We start from the raw sequence: 14,586 nt of genomic DNA, 5'->3' as shown, positions 1-14,586 counted from the left end.
AAAAAAAAAAAAAAAAAAAAACAACTCTATGCCTGCTTAGTCAGACAAAAATTACCATTAAACTGGTAGATTTTGTTAGAGGAAGGAAATGATTGGAGAAAAAGTGTGGCACTCAAACTTTTCCCTGTATTAATCTTTTTTTTTAATTAAATTACATTTTATTTTATTTTATTTGTTGAGGCAGAGTCTTGCTCTGTTGCTCAGGCTGGAATGCTGGAATGCAGTGGTGCAATCCTGGCTCACTGCAACCTCTGTCTCCCGGGTTCAAGCAATTCTCCTGCCTCAGCCTCCCAAGTAGCTGGGACTACAGTTGTGCGCCACCAGGCCTGTTTAATTTTTGTATTTTTAGTAGAGATGGGGTTTCACCATGTTGGCCAGGCTGGTCTTGAGCTGCTGGCCTCAAGTAATCCACCCACCTCGGCTTCCCAAAGTGCTGGGATTACAGGTGTGAGCCACAGGGCCCCCACTGTCCCCCCAATTAAACCTACCGTGTTTCATTAACCTTCTTGAATCTGAAGTTTTATTTTTCACAACATTAGGGGAATTTTCCAGCTTTTATTTTTATTTATTTATTTTTTTGAGACAGAGTCTCACTCTGTCACCTAGGCTGTAGTGCAGTGGTGCAATCTTGGCTCACTGCAACCTCTGCCTCCTGGGTTCAAGTGATTCTCCTGTCTCAGCCTCCTGAGTAGCTGGGATTACAGACATGCACCATCATGCCCAGATAATTTTTTGTATTAGGTTGTATGGGGTTTCACCATGTGGGCCAGGCTGGTTTCGAACTCCTGACCTCAGGTGATCCACCTGCCTCAGCCTCCCAAAGTGCTGGGATTACAGGCATGAGCTACAGGCCCCAGCTGTCCCCCCAATTAATCTTATTGTATTTCATTAACCTTCTTGAATCTGATGTTTTATTTTTCACAACATTAGGGGAATTTCCCAGTTTTTATTTCTTCAAATATTCTCTCTCTCCTCATTTTCTAGGAAAATAATTTCATTTATGTTCGAACTTTTGATATTGTCCCATATCAAAAGGGTCCCTGAGGCTATTTTTTCCAACCATTTACTTCACTGTTGTTCAGATTATATAATTTCTGTTGATTTATCTGCAAGGTTACTCACTCTTTTCTGTCACTTCCATTCTGCTGTTAAGCCTATTCACTAAAAAGGTGAATTTTAAATTTCAGATATTAAAATTTTCAGGGATTTTGTATGTGTATATATGTCTGTGATTTTAGTTCTCTGCTAATATTTCCTACTTTTTCATCATTGTGATCTTATTTCCCTTCACATCCTTGACTTAGTTTAAATAGCTACTTTAAAATCTCTGTCTACTAATTCAAACATCTGGGGATCTTAGAACTGGTCTCTCTGTTAGTTGTCTTTTCTCTTCAAATTGGGGTGTTTGGCTGGGCATGGTGGCTCACGTCTGTAATCCCAGCACTTTGGGAGGCTGAGGTGGGGGGATCACCTGAGGTCAGGAGTTCAAGACCAGCCTGACCAACAAGGTGAAACCCTATCTCTAGTAAAAATACAAAAATTAGCCAGGTATAGTGGTGGGCACCTGTATTCCCAGCTACTCAGGAAGCTGAGGCAGAAGAATCACTTGAGACCAGGAGGTGGAGTTTGCATCAGTGAGCTGAGATCATGCCACTGCACTCCAGCCTGGGTGACAGAGTGAGACACTATCTTAAAAAAAATAAAAGTCTCATCTGAGACAAGGCAAGTCCCTTCCACCTATGAGCCTGTAAAATCAAAAGCAAGTTAGTTACTTCCTACATACAATGGGGGTACAAGCATTGGGTAAATACAGTTGTTCCAAATGGAAGAAATTGGCCAAAACAAAGGGGCCACAGGCCCCATGAAAGTTCAAAATCCAGCAGGGAAGTCAAATTTTTAAAGGTCCAAAATTATCTCCTTTGACTCCATGTCTCACATCTAGGTCATGCTGATGCAAGAGGTAGGTTCCCATAGTCTTGGGCAGCTCCACCCCTGTGGCTTTTCAGGGTACAGCCTTACTCCCAGCTGCTTTCATGGGCTGGCATTGAGTGTCTGTGGCTTTTTCAGGCACATGATGTAAGCTGTTGGTGGATCTACCATTCTGGGGTCTGGAAGATGGTAGCTCTCTTCTCACAGCTCCACTAGGCAGCGCCCCAGTAGGGAGTCTGTGTGGGGGCTCCCACTCCACATTTCCCTTCCACACTGCCTTGGCAGAGGTTCTACGTGAGCACCCCCACCCCTGCAGCAAATTTTTGCCTGGGCATCCAGGAGTTTCCATACATCCTCTGAAATCTAGGTAGAGGTTCCCAAACCTCAATATTTGATATCTGTACACCTGCAGGCTCAGTACCACATGGAAGCTGCCAAGTCTTGGGGCTTCCACCCTCTGAAGCCACAGCCTGAGCTGTACCTTGGGCCCTTTTAGCCACCGCTCCGGAAGGAGTGGCTGGGATGCAGGGCACCAAGTCCCTATACTGCACACAGCATGGGGACCCTGGGCCCAACCCACAAAACTATTTTCTCCAAGGCCTTGGGCCTGTGATGGGAAGGGCTGCCATGAAGACCTCTGACATGCCCTGGATACATTTTCCCTATTGTCTTGGGGATTAACATTCTGCTCCTTGTTACTTATGCAAATGTCTGCAGCCAGTTTGAATTTCTCCTTAGAAAATGGGATTTCCTTTTCCAATGCATTGTCAGGCTACAAATTTTCCAAACTTTTATGCTCTGCTTCCCTTATAAAACTGAATGCTTTTAACAGCATCCACGTCACCTCTTGAATGCTTTGCTGCTTAGAAATTTCTTCTGCCAGATACCCTAAATCATCTCTCTCAAGTTTAAAGTTCCACAAATCTCTACGGCAGGGTCAAAATGCCACCGGTCTCTTTGCTAAAACATAACAAAAGTCACCTTCGCTCCAGTTCCCAACAAGTTCCTCATCTCCATCTGAAACCACCTCAGCCTGGATCTTATGTCCACATCGCTATCAGGCTTTTGGTTAAAACCATTCAACAAGTCTCTAGGAAGTTCCAAATTTTCCCACATTTTCCTGTCTTCTTCTGAGCCCTCCAAACTGTTCCAGCCTCTGCCTGTTACCCAGTTCCAAAGTTGCTTCCACATTTTCAAGTATCTTTTCAGCAGCGGCCCACTCCACTGGTGCCAATTTACTGTATTAGTCCATTTTCACACTGCTGATATAGACATATCTGTGACTGGGCAATTTACAAAAGAAAGAGGTTTAATTGGACTTACAGTTCCACATGGCAGGGGAGGCCTCATAATCATGGCAGAAAGTAAGGAGGAGCAAGTCACATCTCATGCGGATGGTAGCAGGCAAAGAGAGAATGAGAGAGAAGTGAAAGCAGAAACCCCTTATAAAACCATCAGATCTCATGAGACTTACTACCACAAGAACAGTATGGGGAAAACTGCCCCCATGATTCAATTATCTCCTACCAGGTCCCTCCCAAAACACATGGGAACTATAGGAGTACAATTCAAGATGAGATATGGTTGGAGACACAGAGCCAAACTATATCATACACTTTGCTGTTCTTGGGAGGGGGTGGTGTCACATAAATGTCTGTTAGAACTAGTTGGTTTATGTGTTGTTCGAGACTTCAACTTTTTTGTTGATCTTCTATCTGGGCCTTTACGGAATGCAGGGTGTTGAATTCTTCAACTATTAGGGTAGCACTGTCTAAAATTACATCTTTATATATTATGTGCTCATTAACATAGATTTATAATTATTCTTTTATGCATTTATTTTTTAAATCCTTTTCTTAAAAAAGAGGAGTTACAAACCCAAAAATAGAAAACTACTTACTTTTAATTTCACCTATGTAGTTATCTTTACTGATGTTCTCTATTTCTTCATATGGCTTTGAGTTACTGTCTCATAGCCTCTTTTCAGGCTGAAGGACTTCCTTTAGTATCACTTGTAGTTATGAACTCCCTCCTTTTTTGTTGTTCTAGGAACATATTTATTTCTCCTTCATTTTTTAAGGATACTTTTGCCAGATTCATGATTCTTTTTGGCTTTTATTCGCAGCACTTATGTCATTCCACTGCCTTCTGAGCTCCATGGTTTCTGATGATAAGTCTACTGTTAATCTTAATGAAGATTCCTTATACATGACCAGTCATTTCTCTCTTGCTGTTGTCAAAATTATTTGTTTTTGTCTTTTAACAATTTAATCACAATTTGTCTTGGTGTAGATCCCTTTCAATTTATCCACCCTGAAGTTCATTGAGCTTCTTAGATGTGTAGATTCCTGTCTTTCATTAAATTTGGTAATTTTTCAGCTATTATTTCTTCAAATATTCCTTACACTCCTTTCTTTTCTCCTCTCCTTTTGGAATTCCCACTGTGCAAATGTTTGCTTGATGGTGTCCTGCAATCCTTACAGGTCTTGTTCATTTTTCTTATTTTTTCTTTCTGTTCCTCAAATTGTATACTCTTGATATATCTTCAAATTCCCCAATCTTTCTTCTGCCTGCTCAAACCACTATTGAACCCCTCCAGTGAACATTATATTTCAACTATTGTGCTTTTCAACTCCAGCAACTCTATTTGGTTTCTTTTTATAATTTCTACCTCTTTAACAGTAACCTCTATTTATTGAACAATTCACTTTTCCTGGTTTCCTTTAGTTATTGTCTATTATTTTCTTTGTTCTTTGAGCATACTGAAGACAATTGACAATGTCTGGGCTTCCCAAAGGAATGTTCTTTAAAAATTTTTTCCTTGTAAATAAGCCATACCTTCTTGTTTCTTTGCATGCCACATAATCTTTTGTTGTTGAAAATTGGACGTTTTGTTTATAATGTGGTAATTCTGGATATCTGTTTCTCCCACTCCCTACCAGAGTTTGTTGTTGTAGTTTATTTCTTTTATTAAAAGTCTGGAACCAAAAAATAAAAAGATAAAAGCCCAAAATGCAAGAAAACACTCCCAGTCTTTGCCAATTAGCTATGTGTTGCGGCACCCCTTCAATGCTCAAATAAGTAGTTTACAACGCCGCCTTAACCTTCACTTCCTGCTTGCATGAAGGCTAAAGGTCAGTCAGAGGTGAGAGTTTACGGTGTTCTTAGGTTTTTTCTGAGTATGCATCCAGACCAGGGCATGCCGATGGCCTTCTAGATTCCCCAGAAAAAAATGAAGCTTTCCAAAGCCCTTATTCCCCCAAGTATCTCCTTCTCCAGCCTCTTCTTTCCCAGGATTTTTGTCTGTTTATTGCTTGCCCTGGCTTTCATACCATGCTTTCTGTAACACTGGCTGTTTGCCTCTAATGTTTTTGACAAACACTGCCTGGGAAGCTGCCTGAGCCCTGAGGAAGCTCTGAGGCAGGTGAAACAAAGGCAAGCCCTTGAGTTGAATCTTTAGGAAACCATCAGAGAGGTCAAAACACACCTACAATTCCTTGAGGATAAGGTCCAAGTGCTCCCTCTGGTGCCAGCAACCCACACCAGGAATGTGGCTGCCATCTTCAAGGCCACTGCCAGCTTGAAGAGTAGATGACCACAGAACTCTCTTACCAAAATTCAGCAGTTTTTTCTTCATTACATGTTCTCCTGGCTTTTGTGAGGTTTTTTGTGTGTGTGTGTGTGTGTGTGTTTTTATCAGTTTCAGAGTTTCCAAAAAAGGTGCTTCTGACATTTTTGCCAGCTTATTCATTTTTTAGTTCCCTACTTTTTTCCCATTTTTTGCTGACATAATTTCATACTATTTACTTTTGTGTTTCCCGGCCTTGCTTGAAATTATTTTCTCAGCCTGGAATGCAGAGAAAAAAGAAAGCTTGCTATCACTGAAACTACCAAAAGAATGTATTACTGACTTGTGTTACTTGACTGGCCCTGACTTGAAGGCAGGGCCAAAGAGCAGTTCAAAAAGTTTTTGAACAATAATACCATCAGCAAAACAACTTTTATCTCCCTTAAAGACAACATTCATTAAATCGTTTGCCTTGCATTTGTCAAGCCCTCCATAATAGATGCAATGTTTGAGAGCACACAGGCTTTGGGATAAGATCTTAGTATGAATTCCAGATCCTCTGCCACTTGGTAGTTGTTTGGCATTGTACAACGTACTTAAATTCTCTGGGACTATTTCCTTATCTGTAAGACAGGAAAAATATACATTTCTACAGCTGTGATAAAGACTTAAAGAGATATTATCATTTCCAGAACTGTGGTAAAGACTTAAAAAGATATACACATAAAATTCTTGGCATTCAATGTTAGCTATTTGTTAAATCTGAATTTTTATTCTGTCTCCCATGCCGGAGTGCAGTGGCACAAACTCAGCTCATTGCAACCTCTGCCTCCTGGGTTCAAGCGATTCTTCTGCCTCAGCCTCCAGAGTAGCTGGGATTACAGGCACATGCCACCATGCCTGGCTAATTTTTGTATTTTTAGTAGAGACGGGTTTCACCATGTTGGTCAGGCTGATCTCAAACTCCTGACCTTGTGATCTGCCCTCCTCAGCCTCCCAAAGTGCTGCAATTACAGGTGTTAAGCCACCGTGCCCAGTCTAAATTTGAATTTTCAAGTTTAGGTTTTTTGTTTTGTTTCGTTTTGTTTTTGAGACAGGGTCTTGCTCTGTCATCCAGGCTACAGTGCAGTGGCACCATCACAGCTCACTGCCGCCTTAACTCCTGGCCTCAAACGATCCTCCTGCCTCAGCCTCCCAAGTAAGCTTGACTACAGGCAGGTGCCACCCTCCCTAGTTAATTTTTTGAATTCTTTTGTAGAGATGGGGTCTCCCTATGTTGCCCAGACTGGTCTCCAACTCAAGTGGCCTCAAGTGATTCTCCCACCTCAACCTCCCAAAACCTCCCAAAATGCTGGGATTATAGGCATAAGCCACGGAGCCGGCCTAAATTTTGAGTTTTTTTCTGGCATTACAGACACTGTTTTTTCTGGTTTAAACAGAAAAAAGAAAAAGAAACAAAAAGAGCTACTGGCTTCCTTTGTAAGAAGAGCTTAGGGTTGCCACATGTTTTTCAGGGACTGACCTTGAACTGATTTTCATAACAAACACATTAATTTTACTTAGACTGTATGTTTACCTGGGGAGGTTTTGGGGAAAAGTGCTGGGTATGTGGGGTGGGCCTCTAAAATCCGTCTAAAGCCGCTTTTAGCCTAGAGACTAACTTGCAAACACAGTTTTAAAAAACAAACCCAAATATCTAGACGACGGAGGGAGCATGCCAACTCAATAGTTTTTTCAAACCAGCTCCCCTTTGCGTCTGTAGGGTCCAAGGATGTAACCAGATCACACAACACGCGCCAGGAAAGCCCAAAAGAGGGGTGATCCCTCGCTGGAGGTGCCGCATCAGCGTTTTCTCACGTGGCCTCCGGGGCTCTATGAATGGCAAGAGATCGCATTCCTTCTACTATCCCTCCCGGCCTCCAGCCGGGACAAGGAACTGGAGCAAACTCCGGGATGCAGTTTCGACCAGACTTGCCTACCTGGGCGCGCCGGCTGCCCAGTCTCCTGAAGCCTTGGGGCTGGGCCCTGCGGTGATGGGCGTGCTGGCCGTCGCAGAGCCCTCTGGGAGTTGTAGTCCGTAGCGGCGAGAGATTTGACAGCGACCGCCGGCTTGGCGCATTCAGAACTCCAACCCCCGCCGGCCCCCGCGGCCCGGTCTGTTGCCGCTTCCTGTTTGGACTGGGAGTCCCGTGGTCGCAAATTGTGAGAATTTGGAAAGGGAGTCTTCATCTTCTCGTCTAGTTCTCCGAGGTTGAAGGCTCGGCCTGCTCAGGTAGATCACGTTCCCACGTCTAGCATACTCGCCTCTCGGGGAGGTGGGGAGGTATCCGAGGGAAGGCGGCGGGAAGGGTTGAGGTTGGGGCGAAGCCGGCTGTCACCTGGGATAGTTCTTCAATGTAGCGCATCAGAACCGTAGCTGCTTTTGGGGATCAGGGAGGCCAAAGCCTGGAGTTGCGGAGACTGCTCCGGAGGCACGGCGCGCGCTCCTCAAGGGCTCAGTGAAAGAAAGTCAGGAGTCCCTCGGGGTCTGAGGGAATCCGAGTGTCTGTGGGAGTCGGTGTCAGCTGGAGCCTTAGGGAAAAGATAGGGTTAGGGTAAACGAACACCCTGACCCTCGGGTGAGAGAAGGAGGGAGCAGGAGAATTGGGGGACTTGTAGGAATGGACGCACCCTTCTTTCTCTTGAGACAGGGTCTCGCTCCGTCGCTTGGGCTTGAGTGAGGTGGCGCGATCACGGCTAGGAGCACCTTTCTCCATCCCGAGTTGGGGAGATCTAGCGGGGGAATATGAGGGAGGAACCCCCTTTAGGCCTTGAGCTAGGACCACAGATGGGGTGAGGGCCATGACTGGTAAGCCCTCGCCACGCTTTTCACACGACTCAGTTGTGAGAATGAGTGTGTTGATAGTGGGTAGCTTGACATGTCAGCATAGTAGAGCTGGAATAGGGGTTTGAGAGCAGCTAGTCAAGCGCATTCTCCTCATTTTACAGAGAAGGAAACTGAGGTCCACCGAGTTGGAGAAACCCACTCAACACCAGGTAACTATTTAATGGCAAACTTGACTAAAACCTAGTTGTTATGACTACCAGGCAGTGTCTTATCCATTGCCGAGCTCCGTCCCCCTCGTAGATCAGCACACTATAAGTTGTACCTCCACTTTGTTTTCTTTTTTCTTTTCTTTTCTTTTCTTTTTTTTTTTCCACACAGAGTCTCACTCTATCGCCCAGGCTGGAGTGCAGTGGAGCGATCTTGGCTCACTGCAACCTCCGCCTCCCTGGTTCAAGCAATTCTCGTGCCTCAGCCTCCTGAGTAGCTAGGATTACAGCTGCCTGCCACCACGCCCCGATAATTTTTGTATTTTTAGTAGAAATGGGGTTTCACCATGTTGGCCAGCCTGGTCTTGAACTCCTGATCTCAAGTGATCCTCCCGCCTTGGCCTCCCAAAATGCTGCGATTACAGGCGTGGGCCACCGCGCCCGGCCCCTTTTTTCTTTTTAATATTTTCAGACATGACAAAGATCTGGCATATTTAGGGAAGCCGGCGTTTTTTTTTTTTTTTTTTTTTTTGAGACGCGAGTCTCACTCTGGTCGCCTGGGGGGCTGGAGTGCAGTGGCCGGATCTCAGCTCACTGCAAGCTCCGCCTTCCCGGGTTCACCGCCATTCTCCTGCCTCAGCCTCCGAGTTAGCTGGGACTTACAGGCGCCTGCCACCTCGCCCGACTATTTTTTGTATTTTTTAAGTAGAGACGGCGGTTTCACAGTGTTAGCCAGGGATGGTCTCGATCTCCTGACCCGGATCTCCTGTCTCGGCCTCCCAAAGTGCTGGGATTACAAGCTTAGCCACCGCGCCCGGCCAGGATGAAAGGTTTTTTTAAAAACGTTTCGGCGGGGTGCGGTGGCTCACACCTGTAATCCCAGCACTTTGGGAGGCTGAGGCGGGCACATCACGAGGTCAAGAGATCAAGACTGTCCTGGCCAATATGGTGAAACCCGGTCTCTACTAAAAAAAATACCAAAATTAGCCAGGTGTGGTGGTGCATGCCTGTAGTCCCAGCTACTCAGAAGGCTAAGGCAGGAGAATCTCTTGAACCTGGGAGGCGGAGGTTGCAGTAAGCCGAGATCGTGCCACACTGCACTCCAGCCTGGTGACAGAGTGAGACTCTGTCTCAAAAAAAAAAACGAAAACAAAACAAAAAAATGTTTCAATAGGTCAAAATAACCCATGTCCTAACTTAAGAAAAATCTCTCTGCCTCGTAAACAACTACAAACTTCATGTTAAGATGGAAGGTTGGGCCGATTGCGGTGGCTAAGACCTGTAATTCCAACACTTTTGGGAGGCTGAAGTGGACGGATCATTTGAGGTTAGGAGTTCAAGACCAGCCTGGCAAACATGGTGAAACCCTGTCTCTACTAAAAATACAAAAATCAGCCAGGCGTGGTGGTGTGCCTCTCATCTGTAATCCCAGCTACTTGGGAGGCTGAGGCAGGAGAATCACTTGAGCCTGGCAGGCAGAGGTTGCAGTGAGCCAAGATTGCACCACTGCACTCCAGCCTGAGCTACAGAGCAAGACCCTGTCCCAAAAAAAAAAAAAGTTGTCATCTATAGTTTCTTTGTTTCTAAGAAAATAAAATTTACCTTTCCTTCCCCTAGACCTCTGAGAACAGCTAGACTTAGATTTCTTTACTTTTCTTTTCTTTTTTTTTTTTTTTGAGATGGAGTTTCGCTCCGTTGCCAGGCTGGAGTGCAGTGGCGCGATCTCGGCTCACTGCAACCTCTGCCTCCTGGGTTTAAGTGATTCCTCTGCCTCAGCCTCCCAAGTAGCTGGGACTACAGGCACACGCCACCACACCCGGCTAATTTTTTTTTTGTATTTTGGTAGAGATGGGGTTTCACCATGTTGGCCAGGATGGTCTCGATCTCCTGACCTCGTGATCCACCTGACTCGGCCTCCCAAAGTGCTGGGATTACAGGCATGAGCCACGTGCCCAGCCAGTTTGCCTTAGATGTCCAATCACAATCTTAAATACTATATATTTCAGTTACATACATAAAATAATATGCTTTTAATTGTGATTTTGTAATACCCTTAATTTTTACAATAAAGGGTAAACTCAGCATAGGAGGATGGAATACCAACCTGAACTACAAATTAAAATAGTATTGTTTAGTATTTTTTTTTCTTTTTGGGGTTCTTTTTGCTCTGATACTCAAGCTTTAGTGCAGTGGCACTATCATAGCTCACTGTAACCTTGAACTCCTGGGTTCAAGCAATCCTCCTGCTTCAGCCTCCCGAAGCGTTGGGATTACAGGCATGAGCCACCACACTGGACCTATATGGTATTTTTTTAAAAAGTATATGTGGGCATAAAAGTTAAAAAAAAAAATCACTTACAGGTTAAAAATGTCTACCAGGCCTGCATTTTATAGCATACTTAAATTTCTGTCCTTTGCTAGGGTTCTTTGTTTCTTGTCACTTAAATATAACTTGAGAACATTTAGTGTTTCCAGTGTAGAAGGAGAGATTCTTTGGTACCATAGCATTGCTTTGGTAATTTCTTTGTGAGACCACACTATCCTCCAGCACTGTCAAATTTAACGCCTTTTGAAGCATTTATTGATCAGGTTGGAAGCATGTTCCTACTGTCACATCAGAATAGGAGCATTATAGATCCTATCGGCCAACCAGTACATGATTCATCAGGAAGCAATTTAGATAAGTTTGTTATTGGAGTTTATAGCTGTTACAGACTAATATGGAAGAAAACATATATACATAGCATAACTGATATACATAGCATAACTGATATACATAGCATAACTGATATACATAGCATAACTGCTTCCACCAGGGTGCCTTTTTTGTGGTGTGATTCCATTTGCTTTTATGTTGGCATACTACAGAGGTGAGTAAACTATGAACAAATTTGGCCTGCTGACAGATATATTTTTTTCATAAAGTTCTATTGGAACACAGCCATGCACACTTAGTTGCCTTTCAACAGGTAGAATTGAGTAACTGCAGAAACTATATGCCTCAAAAAGCCTGAAATATTTATTATCAGACCCTTTACAGAAAAAAATATGTCAACCCCTAGCCTAGTATACTGAGTATAAATGTAGTATCTGAGACTCTATAATATACACAGAAGTATTCAGTAATACTCATTTTTAGTCTCTGAGAAAGAACATACATAATAGTTGTATGTGGGTCCATAGTCACATTTATTTGAGCACAAGCTAGTGTATTCTATTGCAGATTGATGCTAGCATCTTGGCATAGATACTATAGATTTGTTTTTGCAACGAATTGTGAAAAGACATTTCTGAGCCTAGTATAGAAAGGGCTGATATTCTTTGAGATACACCAATAATCACAGTCAATACCTTTTTAAAATAATGTCATACCAGTTTTCTTTGATTACTCTCTATGTCCTTTTTATGGAGAGAAGTGCTTCAGTCCAGGCACTACATTTTTTGTTCTTTTAGAGACAGAGTCTCCTTCTGTCACCTGGGCTGGAATGCAGTGGTGCCACTGTAGTTCGCTACAATCTCGAACTCCCGGGCTCAAGCACTTCTCTCACCTCAGCCTCCCGAGTAGCTGAGATTAGAGGCATGAGCCACCATACCTGGCTCAGTCACCAACATTTTAAATAAAAGTACCAATCAAGATATTTAGTGAGGATCTGGTCTCTGCTTCCAAGATGGTGCCTTGATGCTGTGTCCTCACATGGGGGAAGGGATGGAAAGACAAAAGGGGTCTAGCTAGTTCCCTTCAACCCACTCCATTCATAAGGGTTCTGCCCTTCTGACATAATTACCTCCAAAAGGGTCTACCTCTTAATCCCATAACATTGGCAATTAAGTTTCAACATACGAATTTTGGAGGGGACACAAACATTCAAATCATAGCAGAACTTCATGCTAAAACCAATCTTAAACAATTACAGACTCATTTAATAACTTAGGTTTGACTTAGTGGTCTTGCATCTGGGACTTTGTTTTAAAACTCAGAGATTGAGTGAGATGTTAAAAGTGAGTATGTCTGGGTTTTGTTTTGTTTTGTTTTGTTTGAGACAGAGTCTTGCTCTGCAACTTCTGCCTTCCAGGTTCAAGCAATTCTGCTACCTCAGCCTCCCAAGTAGCTGGGACTACAGGTGTGTGCCACCACTCCTGGCTAATTTTTGTATTTTCAGTAGAGATGGGGTTTCACCATGTTGGCCAGGCTGGAGTATGTCTGTTTATGTCGTCTTATATATTTAGCGCAAATTATATCAGTGTTATGTCTGACAAATTAATGTTATAGAAGTATTTAGCATTTTAGTTAATCATTGATAAACTATTCTGCATTATCACCTATGTAATATTTGCTATGGAACTCTAATTCACCTCTCAATGTAATTCATCAAACTTCAGAATATTTTATGCTTCTCATCAAGACATTCAAAAAAACTTTAAGACTAGGCATGGTGGCTCATGCCTATAATCCCAGCACTTTGGTACTTTGGGAGGCTGAGGCAAGAAGATTACTTGAGGCCAGGCTGGGCAACATAGTGGCGCACAACTGGGGTCACAGCTACTTGGGAGGCTGAGGTGGGAGGACAGCTTGAGCCTGGCGGGAGGAGGTTGCAGCAAGCCCAGATTGTGCCACTGCACTCCAGCCTGGGTGACAAAGTGAGACCCTGTCTCAAAAGAAAGAAAGAAAGAAGAGAGAGAGAGAAAGAGAAAGAGAGAGAGAGAGAGAAAGCAAGCAAGCAAGCAAGCATATCTGTAGTCACCTAAAATTCTCAGGAGCAACAAGTATAGTTGTTTCTGTTGTGATAAAACTTGTACCATCTACAAAAAAAAATTAAAAATTAAAAAATTGAAATAAAAGAATTCCACCTTGGCTCTGTGTGGGGAAAAAGGAGAAGGCATTAAATATCTGTTGAAAATTTGAGATCATGCTAGTTGACTAATTGAGACAACTACAAATTACCAATTTTCTTACAGTTATTCTTATTTACTTGAATATTATAAATCTTTGAAAGGCACCAGGGACTTTGAACTCCTCATTTATGATTTGTTATTTAAAATCATCAGTTTTCTACTTATTTAGAATAAATAGCTAATTCTACTATGCCACAGAACTTTGGATTTGCTCAGAACAAATACACATAGGTGACTAAACTGGAAATTTTAATTCCTCAGTGGCCCTCACATTTTTCCCCAACCTTGATTTCACTTTTTGTTAAGGTTCACTGAAATCCAAGAATCTTTCTAGATTTCTCCTCTTTCCTGGTTTCTTCACTTTCAATCTTTAAGTAAAGTATTAATTTCCAGAAAGTGAAAGGATATTCTCTCTCTAAACTCACCCACATTCTCAGTTTAGTTTAGGAACGAATACTACAGAGTATATTGGTTTACAAAGTAAATTAGAAAGTATAGCCATATATTTCTGCCATTGTTTAGGCAGATATGTTTTTGCTACTCTGACTTGGCTTCTGTCCTTTCCCTTGTTTCACTGCCACTGGAAGGGTTGTTGCTGGCTAAGGAAATATTGAACCTTGAGACAAAAGAGTTTGCAACAAAAGAAATTTACCTAAACTAGCTTGCTTCAAGAAAAACAGATTCATGGTGTTTAATGTGTAATCCGGATACCCAGGCATGAAGTTTCACTCATTCTAGTCCTGATTATGTCTTAAAGAGTTTGAGGCCAGCAGGGCACAGTGGCTCATGCCTATAATCCCAGCACTTTGGGAGGCCGAAGCAGGCGGATCACAAGGTCAGGAGTTCGAGACCAGCCTGGCCAATATGGTGAAACCCCGTCTCTACTAAAAATACAAAAAAATTAGCTGGGTGTGGTGGCGGGCATCTGTAGTCCCAGCTACTTGGGAGGCTGAGGCAGGGGAATTGCTTGAATCTGGGAGGCGGAGGTTGCAGTGAGTCGAGATTGCACCACTGCACTCCAGCCTGGGTGACAGAGCATCTCCATCACAAAAAAAAAAAAAGAATTTAAGGTCATTTGCCATTATAGCTATTATTTTATATTTATAAAACTAAACAAAGAAGACCTGATTTTCAGATGCTTCTTTTGTCTTCCAGCCTAACTC

The 14,586-nt window shown here is 43.1% G+C and overlaps 1 protein-coding gene across 4 annotated transcripts in view; it reads left to right on the top strand.

Annotated features, from left to right (window-relative positions):
- Positions 1 to 7,640: 7,640 nt before the first annotated feature.
- SLC38A9 (solute carrier family 38 member 9) overlaps positions 7,641 to 14,586 on the top strand; it is a 91,482-nt gene continuing 84,536 nt past the window's right edge. Inside the window, exons 1-2 of one of the 4 annotated variants that reach the window (XR_001886035.1) lie at positions 7,641 to 7,769; positions 8,486 to 8,533. The gene's annotated coding sequence lies outside the window, so the exon portion shown is untranslated. The remainder of the gene's footprint in view (positions 7,770 to 8,485; positions 8,534 to 14,586) is intronic. The other 3 variants (XM_017874194.1, XM_017874193.1, XM_017874197.1) reach the window with 3 other exon arrangements.

The sequence above is a fragment of the Rhinopithecus bieti genome, unplaced genomic scaffold (genome assembly GCF_001698545.2).
Source record: "Rhinopithecus bieti isolate Rb0 unplaced genomic scaffold, ASM169854v2 scaffold_6513, whole genome shotgun sequence".
Lineage (NCBI taxonomy): Eukaryota > Metazoa > Chordata > Mammalia > Primates > Cercopithecidae > Rhinopithecus > Rhinopithecus bieti.
This window is presented reverse-complemented; position numbering and strand designations above follow the sequence as displayed.